The 14,295-nt window shown below is 47.2% G+C and overlaps 1 long non-coding RNA gene across 1 annotated transcript; it reads left to right on the top strand.

The window, feature by feature from the left end:
• Positions 1–12,736: 12,736 nt before the first annotated feature.
• Positions 12,737–14,272, top strand: LOC116823878 (uncharacterized). The gene is made up of 3 exons (XR_004373523.2): positions 12,737–12,967; positions 13,206–13,321; positions 13,730–14,272. It is a non-coding gene; the product is annotated as an uncharacterized LOC116823878 (long non-coding RNA).
• Positions 14,273–14,295: the final 23 nt, after the last annotated feature.

The following is a 14,295-nucleotide window of genomic DNA, read 5'->3' as shown; positions in this document are numbered from 1 at the left end:
ACCATTAGCTACACATTGACCCATTGAGAGGAGGCAGATACGCCTTGTGACTCAGCAGGGTGTGCAGAAACTGGCCCATGTGACTGGAGACTCCATTTGTCTGTAACTTTCCACATAAGGAACAAAGGAGTATCCTTACACCTGGAAAAGCCTATATAAGACGGAGGCCTCATCTCCATTTTGTCTTCAATCCTGCTTCTTACCTCTGGAGGACTTTGCTACAAGCTGAAGCTTTGCACAAAGGACTGATGACCCATCCCAGCTGGGATGTTCTCTCAGAGACTTGATTTTAAACCTGCAGTTTACTCCATCACTGCTCAAAGCCTGAACTAAGAACTTTGCCATTACTGGTATGTAATTTGATTCCATTTAACCAATTCTAGCTCTCATCTCTATCTTTTTCCTTTATGAATAAAAACTTTAGATTCTAAAGGATTCGCACCAGCGGATTGTGTGGTAAGATCTGATGTGTATATTGACCTGGGTCTGGGGCTTGTCCTTGGGATTGAGAGAACCTTTTTCTTTACTTGGGTGTGTTGGTTTTCATAACCATTCATCCCAGGACGGGTGGCACTGGTGGTGATACTGGGAGACTGGAGTGTCTAAGGAAATTGCTTGTGTGCCTTGTGGTTTAGTCCAGTAGGGTGAACTGAAGTCATTTGCTGCCCCCTGGGCCCCTCTGCCCCTTATCCACACCCCTGTCCTCTGACAGGCCATCCAGTACTCCCACGCTTATCCAATCTCCTGTCCCCCGTTCCCTGACTGCCCCCTGGGCCCCTCTGCCCCTGGAACCCCACTCGGCCGGAGCCAGACATGCTGCTCTGCTGATCCACAGGACCGCTGCCCACGCAGCATGCTGAGGCTCCGGGGAAAGGGAGAAGGCAGGGGAGGGGCTAGGGGTTAGCCTCCCCAGCAGGGAGCTCAGGGGCTGCACAGGACGGGCCCAAGGGCCGTAGGTTACCCACCCCTGGTCTAAGGTGCCAGAAGGACTCCTCATTGTCTTTCCTTTATGGGTCAGTCAGCGAATATGCAAAAATTAGTCTGTCTGAGGGGGACCAGCTTTGTCTGGGCACCTGTAATTTATCGCCTGGACGCAGCAGCAGGTGGCTCACTTCAGGGGATCTGTGATCATAACTGCAGATTTCATACAGCTGCAGCCAGCTCCTTCTGGAGAATGCAGGCAGCACGTCAGCATTGGGTACAGAGAGGCCAAACCCAGAACCAGCCCATCCAGCCCCAGCCCCCGTGAGCTTTGGGTGGGCAGATAAAATGGGACGAAGAGCCCAGCCAACGCTGAGCTTACAAAACAGACATTAAACTGATGAGACTTTCGAAAACCTAAACTAGGGCTGTGCATCATTTTTCTTTTCTTTAGCATTAAAATCCCCCCCCACACACACACACTGTACTTGTAAGCAGTCTGTATTGTAAGTGTCATCTTTACCCACATGCCCTGGGACACAAGTTGCATGGGGGTTACTCGTTAACATGGGGGGAGAGAATCAGGGCCCTGCGCAGGGATGGCCTGATGCCATTAAGCTTTGGGAAGGCTGGGTTCATGCAAGATCCCACTGAGAAGAAAGGAAGCTTTAGAAATTGAGTAGCAAAAAGTTTTTGCTCTGTCCCGTGATTTGGGTTCAATTTTTCAGTGTGCAGCCCTGTCGAGAGAAACTGGAAGTGGGCACAGGATGCTGTAAAAGGCAACAGGAAACCAAGCTGCAGAAGACAGAATCAGCCTGTAGAAATCCCCAAAGAGAAGAATTAGCAAGACACAGCACTGCTGGGGGAGTGTGGAGAGAGCGGGATTCAGCCTGGGGTTACTTTACTCCTGAGAACAACCAACAATATCTGCAATGTCACAGTTTTGGCAACTGCACCTAGACTTCAGTGTCCAGCAAGGGCACCTGTTCCCAGGCTGCCAGCTCCTCAGCTGTCATCTCTTGGGCGGAGACTGCAGCCCTCTCCTCTCTGACCAGGGTAGTTGCAGGCTGTGCAATTTCCTGCCTTCACTATATTTTCCACCACAGACAGGTTGGTCAAGGAGACCTGCTTATCTCCTTTCAGGGCCGGCTTCAGGCACCAGCTCAGCAAGCAGGTGCTTGGGGCGGCCAAGGAGAAGGGGCGGCATGTCGGGCTCTCAGCAACGGGTCCCTTGGTCCCTCTCAGAGGGAAGGACCTGTCGCCAAACTGCTGTCAAAGAAGAAAGTGGCGCGGGTGAGCTGCCAAAGTGCCACCGATTGTGATCGTGGCTTCCCCCGCCACTTGGGACAGCAAAAAGCCCTGCTCCTTTCAGAGGATGTTAATAGGTGTAATTGCTACACTTATAAGGTACTATGCACCACTGCCTGTGTATGAGACCCTATACCCCATGTTCACCACTTTGATAGGGTTCTGATATATTTTGTACAAAGTATTCCTTGTGAGATATCAGTTGAAAACTCAAATCTGCTGAGCATAATTGTCCTGTTAAAATGTGTGCATCGGTATTGGATATGGCATAATACAACTTTTGCTATATGTTTGTTACTGAAACATGTTGTAATTCCGGGGAACACCCACAGACTAGCTCCCAGTGTCAACAAAGGACTGACCACAGGTGTTAGAAAACTATTAGCTATTGAAGCAACCATTTGCCAGCAGCGGGGACTGTAAACAAAAGATTTGTATATCATCCCTCAGGTAGAAAGACAGTGTGAACAAAAGATTTACAGTTCACCTGGAAGATGCTTCAAATCTACCATAAACCACAGGCTGATTGTCTCCACTCCTTGCTGGGGTGCAGGTAATCCTCACAGAAAGGAGGGTATAAAATAAGAGACAATGGCTTCCCCACATCCTGTCCTCCCTCTCTCAACACATGGTGGCAGGAGTGTGAGAAAGACAAAGAACCATCATTGAAGTGTGCGTGGGAGGGGATGGGGGAGGAAGGGGTCTTGGCCGGAAAGCCTCGCAGTCAGTATGGCCTGCGGAAAGTTTTGGGAAGAGAGAGACCTTTTTGCTTTCAAATCTTATTCATCTTGGTAAAGTTTAAGAGTTAGGATACAACCACAATCTTTTCTTTTCTAACCAGTGCTGACTTTTATGCCTCTCTCACTTAAAATCTCTCTGGTTAATAAGCTTGTTTCATTGTTTATCTAAGCCAGCTTGCTTTTGGCTGGTGTGTTCGGGGGATCTCTACTCACATTACAGGCTGGGGCATGTTCATCACCCCTTGGTGGAACGATGGACTTTTAATGAGTTGACACCATTCAGGGGGTCCTGAGCAGTACACGATGCACAGCTCTGGGGTGCAAAGGTGGGACTGAGGGATATGGGGGTGTGGCCCTGTGTCTATTCGTGACTAGCGGGGCGTAACATTAGTGAATTCAGCCATGCCTGACTTTGGATGCCGGTGGCTGAGAGTGAACAGAGTCTGAGGGGGTTCGCTGTTCACCAGGTCTGGACAAGCCCCCTGTCCTTCCAACCCTTCCCTCAGGGCTGGAGCCCTCTGTGGACCAGGGGTCTTGCCCATTGGCTGGAGAAGGCCCTGAGCCAGTTTAAAACCAGGCTATTTTCCCAAAAATCCTTTGTCTATTAGTCCCTGGAGAATCCAGTTTGAAGTAGTATATGTGCACCTCTCTGAGCGGGGAGAGTTCAAAGGGCTGATGACAGAGGAAATGCATTAACATCCCCTGTCCCTACTCCAGAAGGTATGTGCAATGCCCCCTAACACACAGAGGGAGAGGAGAGAGTGTGAGGGAGATTGTTACAGAAACGATGTTTTGTCTGTAAGTTTCTAGCACATACCCAGGCTCTCTGAGCCACTCGAGTTCCTGCTCTGGGGTCTGCACAGTGGACTGGGTGACTTTCAAAATGCAGAGAGTGTTTCAGTCTGAATGATCTAATTTTAGTTTGAGGAAACCAACAATGAACAAAAGGTAGAGCATCCCACAGGGAATCACAACCTGCGAATCAGTAACTACAGGCACTTTGAACTAATGCCCAGGAAAGGCAGCGGCAGAGAGATTAAGGGGGCCACTGCTTTTCTTTTAAAGTGCAAAAGGACACATGTCAGCCTTGCAGGTACATACACCACAGGCTGCAAGTGAAACTGACTAAAACCATTGTTTGAGTTCATCCTGCAGCCAGCGGTGACAGGATGCAGCTCACGGGAGCTAGTGTTGGTCCACCCCATGCATGGGAAGGAGCTCAAACAGGACGAAGTGAGAGGCCCAGCTCCTAGAGTCATGGGATTACACGCAAATCTCTGCTTTTGTTTACAAAAAATACTTTCTAGCCCTCATGGTTGCAGAGGAAAGCTTGAAAATGTGACCTCTGCAAAGGGTCAAAAACATGAAGATAAATCTCATGATTTTGGGGAGGTGGATTCATGTTTTTTTAAGATCAAGGGTTGGCAATAGTGTGCTTCCCTGTGATGCTCAGATTTCAACCTCTCCTTCTAGAATGAGGAGCTCACCTGCCCCCACCCCCAACCTTTGGAGAGGGTCTGGTACTTCCCCTCCCTTCCAAGAAAGCCTGTTCCCCCTTTCCTCTCCTNTTTTTTTTAAACTGTTCTTTGTCTGCAGTGCTAACTGCACTTAGTGGCTATCAGGGAGCACTAGTTGCTACTAAGTCTGAAACTGGTCAAGGTTGGGAAGTGGGGGGCTAGGAAGGGCCTTTTAATCACAGGGTGGTGGCAGCTGCCTGTACTGGTGCTTGAATTGCATTCATATTTTTGCATGTCAACCAAGCTGCAAAGACATTTATCTGTGTTGCGAGTTCCGCTACATTTGGAGATAACGATGGGGTCTGTAAGCACGTCACACTAGCTGCACTTTCCCCATTCTTGGGACTTTGGCTCTTTTGCAACCCATGTGGGGAGCGGCAGTGGGTGTGGGACAGACAGAAAAGCATTTGCAGTAAGATACAGTATTGCCAACCCCAAATATTCAACAGTCATGAGTCCTGCTCACCACAAATCATGAGATTGGCTTTAAAACAATGAGATTATGTACAAGTTAGTAAATTTTGTGTTGTTTTTATTTGCCTTATGCTTTGAGTCTTTAGGGTGCACTGGGGTCACACGACAGCCAGAAACTTACTTTTTCTTTAAGAATGCAGGCTGAACTCAACACTGATCCTCTTGACTCCAGAAGCCGGGTCTGTAAGGAAAACAATTTTCATGACATTCATGTCAAACTAGTTACATCATTCCAATGCATGTGCTGTGGATTCTGGGCCCCAATTCTGAGCCTGAAAATATCTTATGTTCATCATGGCTGGGAAGGAGGGACCTCACACAGGTCAAGGAAATGATAACATTTAAAAGGACTAACTGGAATATGTAAGGTTTTGGGTGCTAGTGGAGGATGTGGTCCTGGGAGTCCTGCAGACCCCTCCCAGTCAGGGGCAGCGAGTTAGCAGATGGACCCCAAAACTTGTTTGGCCACCCATTCTATCAGTCTCTCCATTAGGGAATGCCCCTTCCCCTATACCAGCACTCCCAGCTATCTTCGAGACACCACTGACTTCCTGAGGAAGTGACAATCCTTTGGTGATCTTCCAGAAAACACCATCCTCGCCACTATGGATGTAGAAACCCTCTACGCCAACATTCCACACAAAGATGGACCACAAGCCATCAGGAACAGCATAGTACCATCCTGGAAAACCTGGTGGCTGAACTTTGTGACTGTCCTCAACCACAACTATTTCAGATTTGGGGACAATATATACCTTCAAGTCAGTGGCACTGCTATAGGTACCTGCGCGGCCCCACAGTATGCCAACATTTTTATGGCTGACTTAGAACAACGCTTCTTCAGCTCTCATCCCCTGAAACCCCTACTCTACTTGCGCTACATTGATGACTTAATCATCTGGACCCATGGGAAGAAGGCCCTTAAGGAATTCCACCAAGATTTCAATGATTTCCACCCTACCATCAACCTCAGCCTGGACCAGTCCACACAAGAGATCCACATCCTTGACACTATGTGACCATTGCTTATTTAGCACTCTAAACACCACCCTATACCGGAAACCTACAGACCGCTACACTTACCTACATGCCTCCAGCTTTCATCCAGACCACATCACACGATCCATTGTCTACAGCCAAGCACTAAGATACAACCGCATTTGCTCCAATCCCTCAGACAGAGACAAACACCTACAGAATCTCTATCAAGTGTTCTTAAAACGGCAATACCCACTTGGTGAAGAGAAGAAACAGACTGACGGAGCCAGAAGGGTACCAAGAAGTCACCTACTACAAGACAGGCCCAGTAAAGAAAGTAACAGAACGCCACTAGCTGACACCTACAGCCCCCAACTAAAACCTCTCCAGCGCATTAGCAAGGATCTACAGCCTGTTCTGAAGGACGATCTCTCACTCTGACAGACCTTGGGAGACAGGCCAGTCCTCACCAACAGACAGCCCCCCATCCTGAAGCAAATACTCACCAGCAACTACACACAACACAACAAAAACACCAAACCTAAGAACCAAACCCTGCTACCAACCCTGGTGCCAACTCTGTCCACATACCTATTCAAGGGACACCATCACTGCTTCTGATTCCTTCTGTCCATGCCAATAACCAGGTGCTACAGAGTTCTACTCCGTCTGTCTCTGGGGTGCTGCTCCTGCCCTTCTAGCAGAATGGTTTCCCTCCAGGGAGCTGAAGGCTCTGCCATTTCAGAGACAAGGGTAGCATGATATGTTTTTTTTTCCTGTGGAAAAAAACCAAGAAATCTTCCCCCTTGTCATAATTTGCTGAAGGAGGCCACAATATTGATACTTTTCAGCATTCCAGGAATGTGACTGTTAGATCATCCTTGGTTCCCAGACAGCTTTTGCAGCTCACGAGGAAGGAGCAGAGTCTACTGGTAGTTAGATACGTGTACTAAGGTCTTTAAAAATTTAGACTTTTCATAGACTCTCTGGAGGCAGGAGAGGGGCAGTTCATCCCAGGGGCAATGCTACTAGCTTACAATTTCTTCCTTAAAGGCTGGCCAACATTTGGAGAAAACAGAGGTTGTCAAGGTACAAGCATGGAACAGGGACATGGCGTTCCAATGGGGTGGAGGAGATCCGGCACTCTGTGCCAGAGAGATGTTTCTGCAAATGATCATCCCTCCACATATCACTGAATGGAGGGGTTTGATCGGTTGTGAGGGTGGCTTAAGCAGATATGTACTGCCCTTATCCATCAAGACCCAGCTTCAACTTCTGCTACACCATAAATTTGTTGAAATGTGCTTACAAGACTGGGAGGCAATTCAACTGGAAACTGACTATATTCTCATCAAGCACATGGAGTTGCCCTGCAAAGGAAAATGTGAACTATGACCACCACTTGCGCCAGCATCACCAGAAAATCCTGCTTCTGTGTCTGCCTAACACCAGGGAAAAGCACAGGGAAAGAAAGAGACACTGCCCCTTTGTATGATTTGCTGGAGTTTCAGAGCACCATGAACCCCTCACCTCTCCCGAACAAAGGAACACTGCAGTGTGTTTATCCAGCTGCCAGACCGGCTTCCCTACGCACCCTCATTTCTGAACCTGTGCAGCATGGCTCAGTGCGGGGAGAATCCAGACCCCAGGGACAGTAGAAGTTTGTCATCTTCCAAGGGAGAGAGGACTGATGGGACTCACTTTTTCCTCAGATAACTAGTGTCCCCTTCCCCTCCCTGGACCTAACCCCCAGACTCCAGTCCTGTTCAATGCAGCTCCTCTTTGTAAGCGGGTAGTGAGATTGGAGCATGGGGAAGAGCAGCACTGAAACTGAAGGGACAAAGAAAACAGCTATTAGACAAACAACTGCACATTTTCTACAGGGGTCCCACTCTTAACGGGAACTCTTCTAACCCCCCACCCCCTTTGCCCAGTCTGTGCAGCCCCAGGACTGTCACTGCCAGCGTGCTGGCTAAGAAATGCCCAGACAGGGGGCACAAAGTTGGGGAGGATGTGTTCCTCAGCCACACACTGATCAGCAGCACCCACGCGAGGTCACAGCTGCTCGGTACTTGGAAGAGGGTTTCACATCTCTGAAGAAAGCAAACAACTGACACAGGAACCTACATGTGAGAGGTGGGATCACAGCAAGGAACCTGGCTGGTACAGGAACAATGGACCATCACTGGGCAATGCCAGCAATTTGCTACCTGCCCAGTGTTGTAAGCCTCAGGTAACAAGGGACTTAGAGGGTGAGACCACTGAGCACCATGTCAGAGCTCAGCCTCTGGACCTTCCTAGTCTCCCTGAGCTCCAGCCGCCTTTGAGAACGGGAGAAGAGCTAAGGTGCTAAGAGCTGCTGGCTGCAGTTAAACCGTTAAAAGCTGACACCTGTCACAAGTGCTAGAACCAAAATCTGTTATAGTTCTGAGTGTTTTATTGTTGTTTTCCTTGAGAGTTTAAATTGAGTTATTTTTATTTTTTCCTCCTTTTATCCACCCCTTCCTTTGTCCATTCTGCCCTCTTTCTTTCTGGAGTTTGTTCATGCAACAGTCATCAGATCTTCCAGTGACTCATTGCTTTTCAGCAAGAAGGATTTTGGTAACGATATAAATATGCCCTATGCATCAACCTCGGTGTCCAATATTTCCATAAATCGGTCATAAGGAACACTGGGACACATCCTGAACTGGTAGAAGTGGTGTTCTGCTTACTTCCATCTTCTTTCCTGCTTATGTTTTATGGAATTATGTTTCTGAGGGAGATAATCAGAGACGATTGAGAGATCTGTCTTTCCCTCTCCCTTCCCTTCAGTTCTAACTCTCATTAACCTCCCCTCTACAACATGGCTAAACAACTCTTTCATCTCCACTTCTCACAGACAGACATTGTCCTTACATCATCACAGACTGAACCCAAAGCACCCAGTGAAGTACAAATTATTGCAGTGGAACTAGTTTGCGGCACTCATTCTTTGCTCACTGGCAAACTCTATAAAGCCTCCAGAAAGCTTCAGGCCAGCAAGGTTGGGGCTTGATGCTGACTGGAGCGCAAGGGTGTCTCCAAGTGGAAATCAATGGGAGTTCATCCTCACCCCCAGGGCAGGAGCAACAGAGCAGGGAGTTCAAGGCAACCCAAGTTACAGGGGTGAGCTGGGAGGGCCTCTCCAGCCTTGTTTGTAAGTGATCCCAATACTACAGCAGAACAGAAGGGGAGATCATTTGGGTCTTGGTTTTACAAACTCAGCTGCTGGGAAAACCAAAGGCAAATCTGGGGTGGTTTGGATATGGGGGTTGTAGCAGAAAGAGCCTGAAAGACAGAGCCTGGTACCGGATGAGGCCTGAAACAAACATCAGCCAGAGTCAGGCCCTGCTTACAATGTCACTGTCCAGTACATGAACTTGGTAAGAATGTGACAGGTGTTGCTAAAACAGAGACACTCTTAATAAATACTAGGCACTAGCTCATCACTAAACACAGTCCAGAAGGGTAGTACAAGAATACCCTGCTACAGAGTTATAGAATAAATACGCTCCCCGAAGATGGTACAGGGACACACTGACCCCTCCTGGGGTTCGAACCAACACGTCCAGGCTGTAGGGTGGTAACTAAGCACGTGAGAGTGGCAATACACAACTTGTTTGTATCAGGGTATAAAAGAGGGGTCACAGAAGGTACTTCTGGCCAAGGGGGGAGTGGAAAGTCCCACTGCTGACTGAGCTGGTCCATTCTCATGAGTGTACATGTCCTAGTGTCCATGCAGAGTCTATGGGGTGCTAATACAAGTGCTTTGTCAACAATGAACCTGGCCAAGTGCCTTTACCACTGAATGAGTCTGTCTTCTGGGCAGTTTGACTGAGGTCTGCAGGGCCAGCTACCTGGCTAGAGCCAGAACATCATATGGGCCCATACAGCCAACAACAGGTGTCCTTTTATCAGAGCCCCCAGCAATCATGGAAGGGTGGAGTGATGGTTCTGGTATTTGCCCATCTCCAGCTAACACTGAAACCCCTGCACAGGAGGTGCTGGCTGTCAGTCCCTGGGTGGGTCTGCAGGGATCAGCCTAGACCACAAGATGGAGGACAGCACGGTGCCATGAAATGCAGCCAACAGGGTTAGTCCTGAGAAAAGCTGGGCACCTGCAGCTAGGGTGACCAGACAGCAAGTGAGAAAAATCAGGACAGGGTGTAGGGGAGTAATAGGAGCCTATATAAGAAAAAAAAGACCCAACAATCAGGACTTTCCCTATAAAAGTCAGGAGATCTGGTCACCCCACCTGCAGCTCCCACTGGTTTCAGAGGGAGATGCAGGAACACAGCACTGCTCAGAACTGGCCCATTGTGATGGAAGTGGAACATTCCACCGTAGGGGTGGTGACCTAGACAGAGAGGTGGAGACAGGTGAATAGGGTGACCAGACTGCAAGTGTGAAGAATTGGACAGGGGGTAGGGGGGATAAATAGGAGCCTATACAAGAAAAAGACCCAAAAATCAGGATTGTCCTAGTTTTATAGGGATATCGGGTCACCCTATAGGTGAGGGCTGTGTAAGGGAAAGGAGCCATTCATGACCCTGGAACTCACTGTCACAAACAGCCCCAGCTGGTGACTCCAGATCTGGAGTGTAATTTGACTCATTTGAGAGTTTAGCGTCAGCCAGAGCCTTCCCCCTACAGCTCCCCTGGGGGGAGGGACATGAGACAGGTCACTTTGCCCCAATGACAAGGTGATGATGACGATCTGTGACTGTTATAATGCAGGGATTGTTGGGTCAGCGCCCAGGGCCTGCAGCATTTCACACCAGGCTATTGCCCAGAGCACATGGCTGCTGCCTGTGGGTCTGAGTACAGGGACCAGGGTGATGGAGCAGGGCCTTCTGGGACCAACTTGCTTCCATTGCTAAAGAAGGGAACGTGAGACACAGAAGGATGAAGGGAAGTATTCTTGTAAGGAGGAAGGAAACAAGGTGGGGAGGGAGGGATGAAGTATTGATAAGGGAGGAGAGGAGGTGTGGGGGGGAACCTAAGAAGTTAGTGAGAAACACCATGGAACTAAGGGGAATGACAGAAGAGAGGAAAAGAAAGAGGAGTGGGCAAAGAGGCTAGAAAAGAAAGGAGAAGCACAGAAGTGCATGGGGGTAAGAACCCAGACGGATTTCTTCAGCATAAGGTAGAATTGCAATTGCCTTTGTCAAGCTGTACTCAAAGCAGCCAGTTGTAGCTACTAGGGGTTAACAATACAGGCATTTGTACAATTCAAAATGAAAAGGGTACAACTGGCCATAGCTGAGAGCTGGCATTAGCTTGGTTCTTACCTTTCAGGACCAACTGCAACGTAACCTCTTATCTGTTGATTTGATCACTGCAGGTTGAGGTAAGGAATGCACCTTCCCCTAGCAATGGAGTGGAAACTAACCAATCTGGGTGTACTTTCAGGTGAAGGAAGTGAATCTATCCTTTGCTGTCAAAGGCTACAAGCAGTTCCATAAGAATAAAGCAAGATACATAAACAAAGCTTCTGAGGTTACAGAAATATTTACTTGTTCCAATCAAGAATAAGGAAAACACTTATACCTACTAGATTTTTAAAGTACAGCTAATTGTATCGAGAGAAAGAGATAAACCAATCCACATCACGCAGAAGGTGTGTATTTAAACTCACTATTACAAAATGAATCCAATGACAATTTACATTTGTTGCCTGACAAAAACACGGTCTGTCAAACATTGATCTTTGCAGCAGGTCATATTTCAAGATGCAAGGATGACACATGGCTGTAAGTTACAGGAAGGAATTAGCTGATCCATCCTTTTAAAGGAGGTAAGAAATATGGGAATGGTGTATTGTAATAGTCGATGGTTCTGGTCATACTTTAAGGTGGAAGAAATGTAACTGATGAAATTTTTGTCTCTCTAAAGAGCAGGAGAAGTTGCTGTACTGAATAAAGCAATAAATATGGGAGCTACAACTACTTTCCTTTCATCTCAACAGGTAATTCAACCGATGATGATGATGATGATCTCTGCTCCCTTTTTCCTTCCCAGAGAAGGCCATTGCTTGTTCCTACAAGGATGTAACAGGGAAGTTATTTCAAAGAACAAGTGCAACTAACCACAGTGTGAAGAGGAGCATTGAGCCTGCTCTTGCATTTGCAGAGAGGAGTTTTCCAGCTGATTCTATTTGTGCCTAATTGATCGTTGTTGCTTATTTTTCAGATGTCAAGAATAAGTGGAACTGATCATTTCTATCAAGAGGTAAGGAACGCACCTCCTCACAGCACGGGGTTAGGAATTAAAGGCTCTGTTTCTATTTGCAGGTGAATAGTAAGACCTTCATTTCAAGGGAGCATGATAAGAGGCTGTTGAATTTAAGAAAAGGAAGAAGTCAGACAGGTAATGATACCTGGCTAGAGGGAAAAGCATCTTTTACTTCTAGTTCAGAAAAAGGCAAACAGCCATTTATACGCTTCAGGTTTTAACCAGCGAAGCTGGCTGTACCGCTAAGAATCAAAGCCTTGCAGTGGAACGTTACAAGTAGATGAGCACTGAAACGCTCTAGAAGCCTAATGATCTGGATGCTAAGAAACTTTCTCCACTGATGACTCTTCAGAGCTGGTAATGAGTAATAATAAATAATTCTGTCAAACATTAATTGCAGATTTTGCTCTTCTTCTGAGATATGAACAGACCAGGTGGTCATTCCTACCAGGGAGAAGTGAGGCTCAGTGGCGTGGCTGTCCTGGGCAAGGAGGTAAGAAATACCAGTCTTCAAACATCCATGTGTACATTAAGTGGTGTGGATTTTGCTTTCAGGGAGAAAACTGTGGATGACCTCACTTATCACAGGGAGAGTGTCGAAAGCAGACACAAAACAAAGCAACATGGACTTGCCAGCTGCTCAATCCATTGAGGACTCCACTGACAAGATGCTGTTATTTTAAGGGGAGGAAAAAAAGGAAACAAAAAAAGCCACTTCAAATAGTTCAGCTAGTCGCAAATCTGAATCAAGTCAGCAGAACATCAGACATGGAGGTAAGCATTTAAGTTTCCCTGGTTGTCAAATGAATCAGATGCTAAAGCAACACTTGCAATGTGACCTATTTATTTGGTCTGCATCTCCAGATGGAAGGACACCAGAGGGCTGTTGTGTTCTAGAAGGAATTAATGCAAATCCAGCTAGCTGAACCAGGCATGTCAGTTGGTAAGAGAAAATAAAAAAGCACATTTCTTTAACATTCAAGTGGAAATGAATAGATCCTCATACTTTCAGATGAGAGAAATGCAGCTGATTTGAACGTTGAGGGTGTGAAAACTTCAGGAAGTTCCTAGAAGATCTGGGATATCTACAGAAAGGAAACAAGCAAAACTCCTCACTGCTACCAAGAGGTAAGGAACTCCCCTCATACTGGAGAAATTGATGGATCTGGTTTCCCTTCAGGTGAAAGAAAGGCAGCTGATCTGATCTCCTGGGGATTGAGGATTATAAGCAGTCATTACTTAACAAAAAAAACATGTTGCCAGACCTGCAAAAAGTTGCCTTCCTTGACTAGAATGGGAAGACAATCACTTATCACCATCAAGTTTCAAACCCACAGTGCAGCAGACCATCACTGACAAGGTGGTGAGTATTTAGGATTCTCTTATTACCAAATGGAACAGATCATGGAGCATTGTGTACATTTGTGGGCCTGTAAAACTGATCATAAGCAAACAAGTTACCTGTCACATGCTGATCTCTACAGCTACAGCTCTGCTTTCCAGGAAGTAGTTTGTGAAGCTGATTTGTCTTTTCAGGAGAAGAGTTACAGGTGCTCAGGATTTGAGTAGAAAGGAATAGGAATGGAGCTGAACAGATCCAACACCTGAAAGGATGATTGGATCTCAAAATATGAAACCAGGAAAAAGACCCTTCATTCAATAAAGCACCAGGACTGGCTCTATGGAGAGGTAAGCAGCATTTGGTAAGTCTAACAAATGAGCATAGCAATTTTTTAGGGCTCATTATAACTTATATTGTGCCAAAGGGTTTGTTACAGCTGATTACACACCTCAGGAGCTAAGAGGATGTGAGGGGGATGGCAGATGTCAGGGGATTCATCTTTATTAGGAGGTGGCGAACCTGCTTGTCACATAATGTTCAAAAGTTGCTGCTGGGATGGAAGCAAAGAAGAAAGCCCTGGAGACGGGTTAGTGCTGGGACACAGACACTATCCTGGAGGGGCGTGGGACAGGGTATGTAACCATAGTGACCAGTGGGTCCTTTCCCCACTGTGATCCTGGCTCGCATGCACAGGGTGAAACCGATCGCCATGTTTGGGGTCAGGAAGGAATTTTCCTCCAGGGCAGATTGGCTAGAGCCC

This window comes from Chelonoidis abingdonii, chromosome 19 (assembly GCF_003597395.2).
Source record: "Chelonoidis abingdonii isolate Lonesome George chromosome 19, CheloAbing_2.0, whole genome shotgun sequence".
Taxonomy (NCBI): Eukaryota; Metazoa; Chordata; order Testudines; family Testudinidae; genus Chelonoidis; species Chelonoidis abingdonii.
The sequence above is the reverse complement of the archived record's forward strand: the minus strand, read 5'-3'. Positions and strand labels throughout refer to the sequence as shown.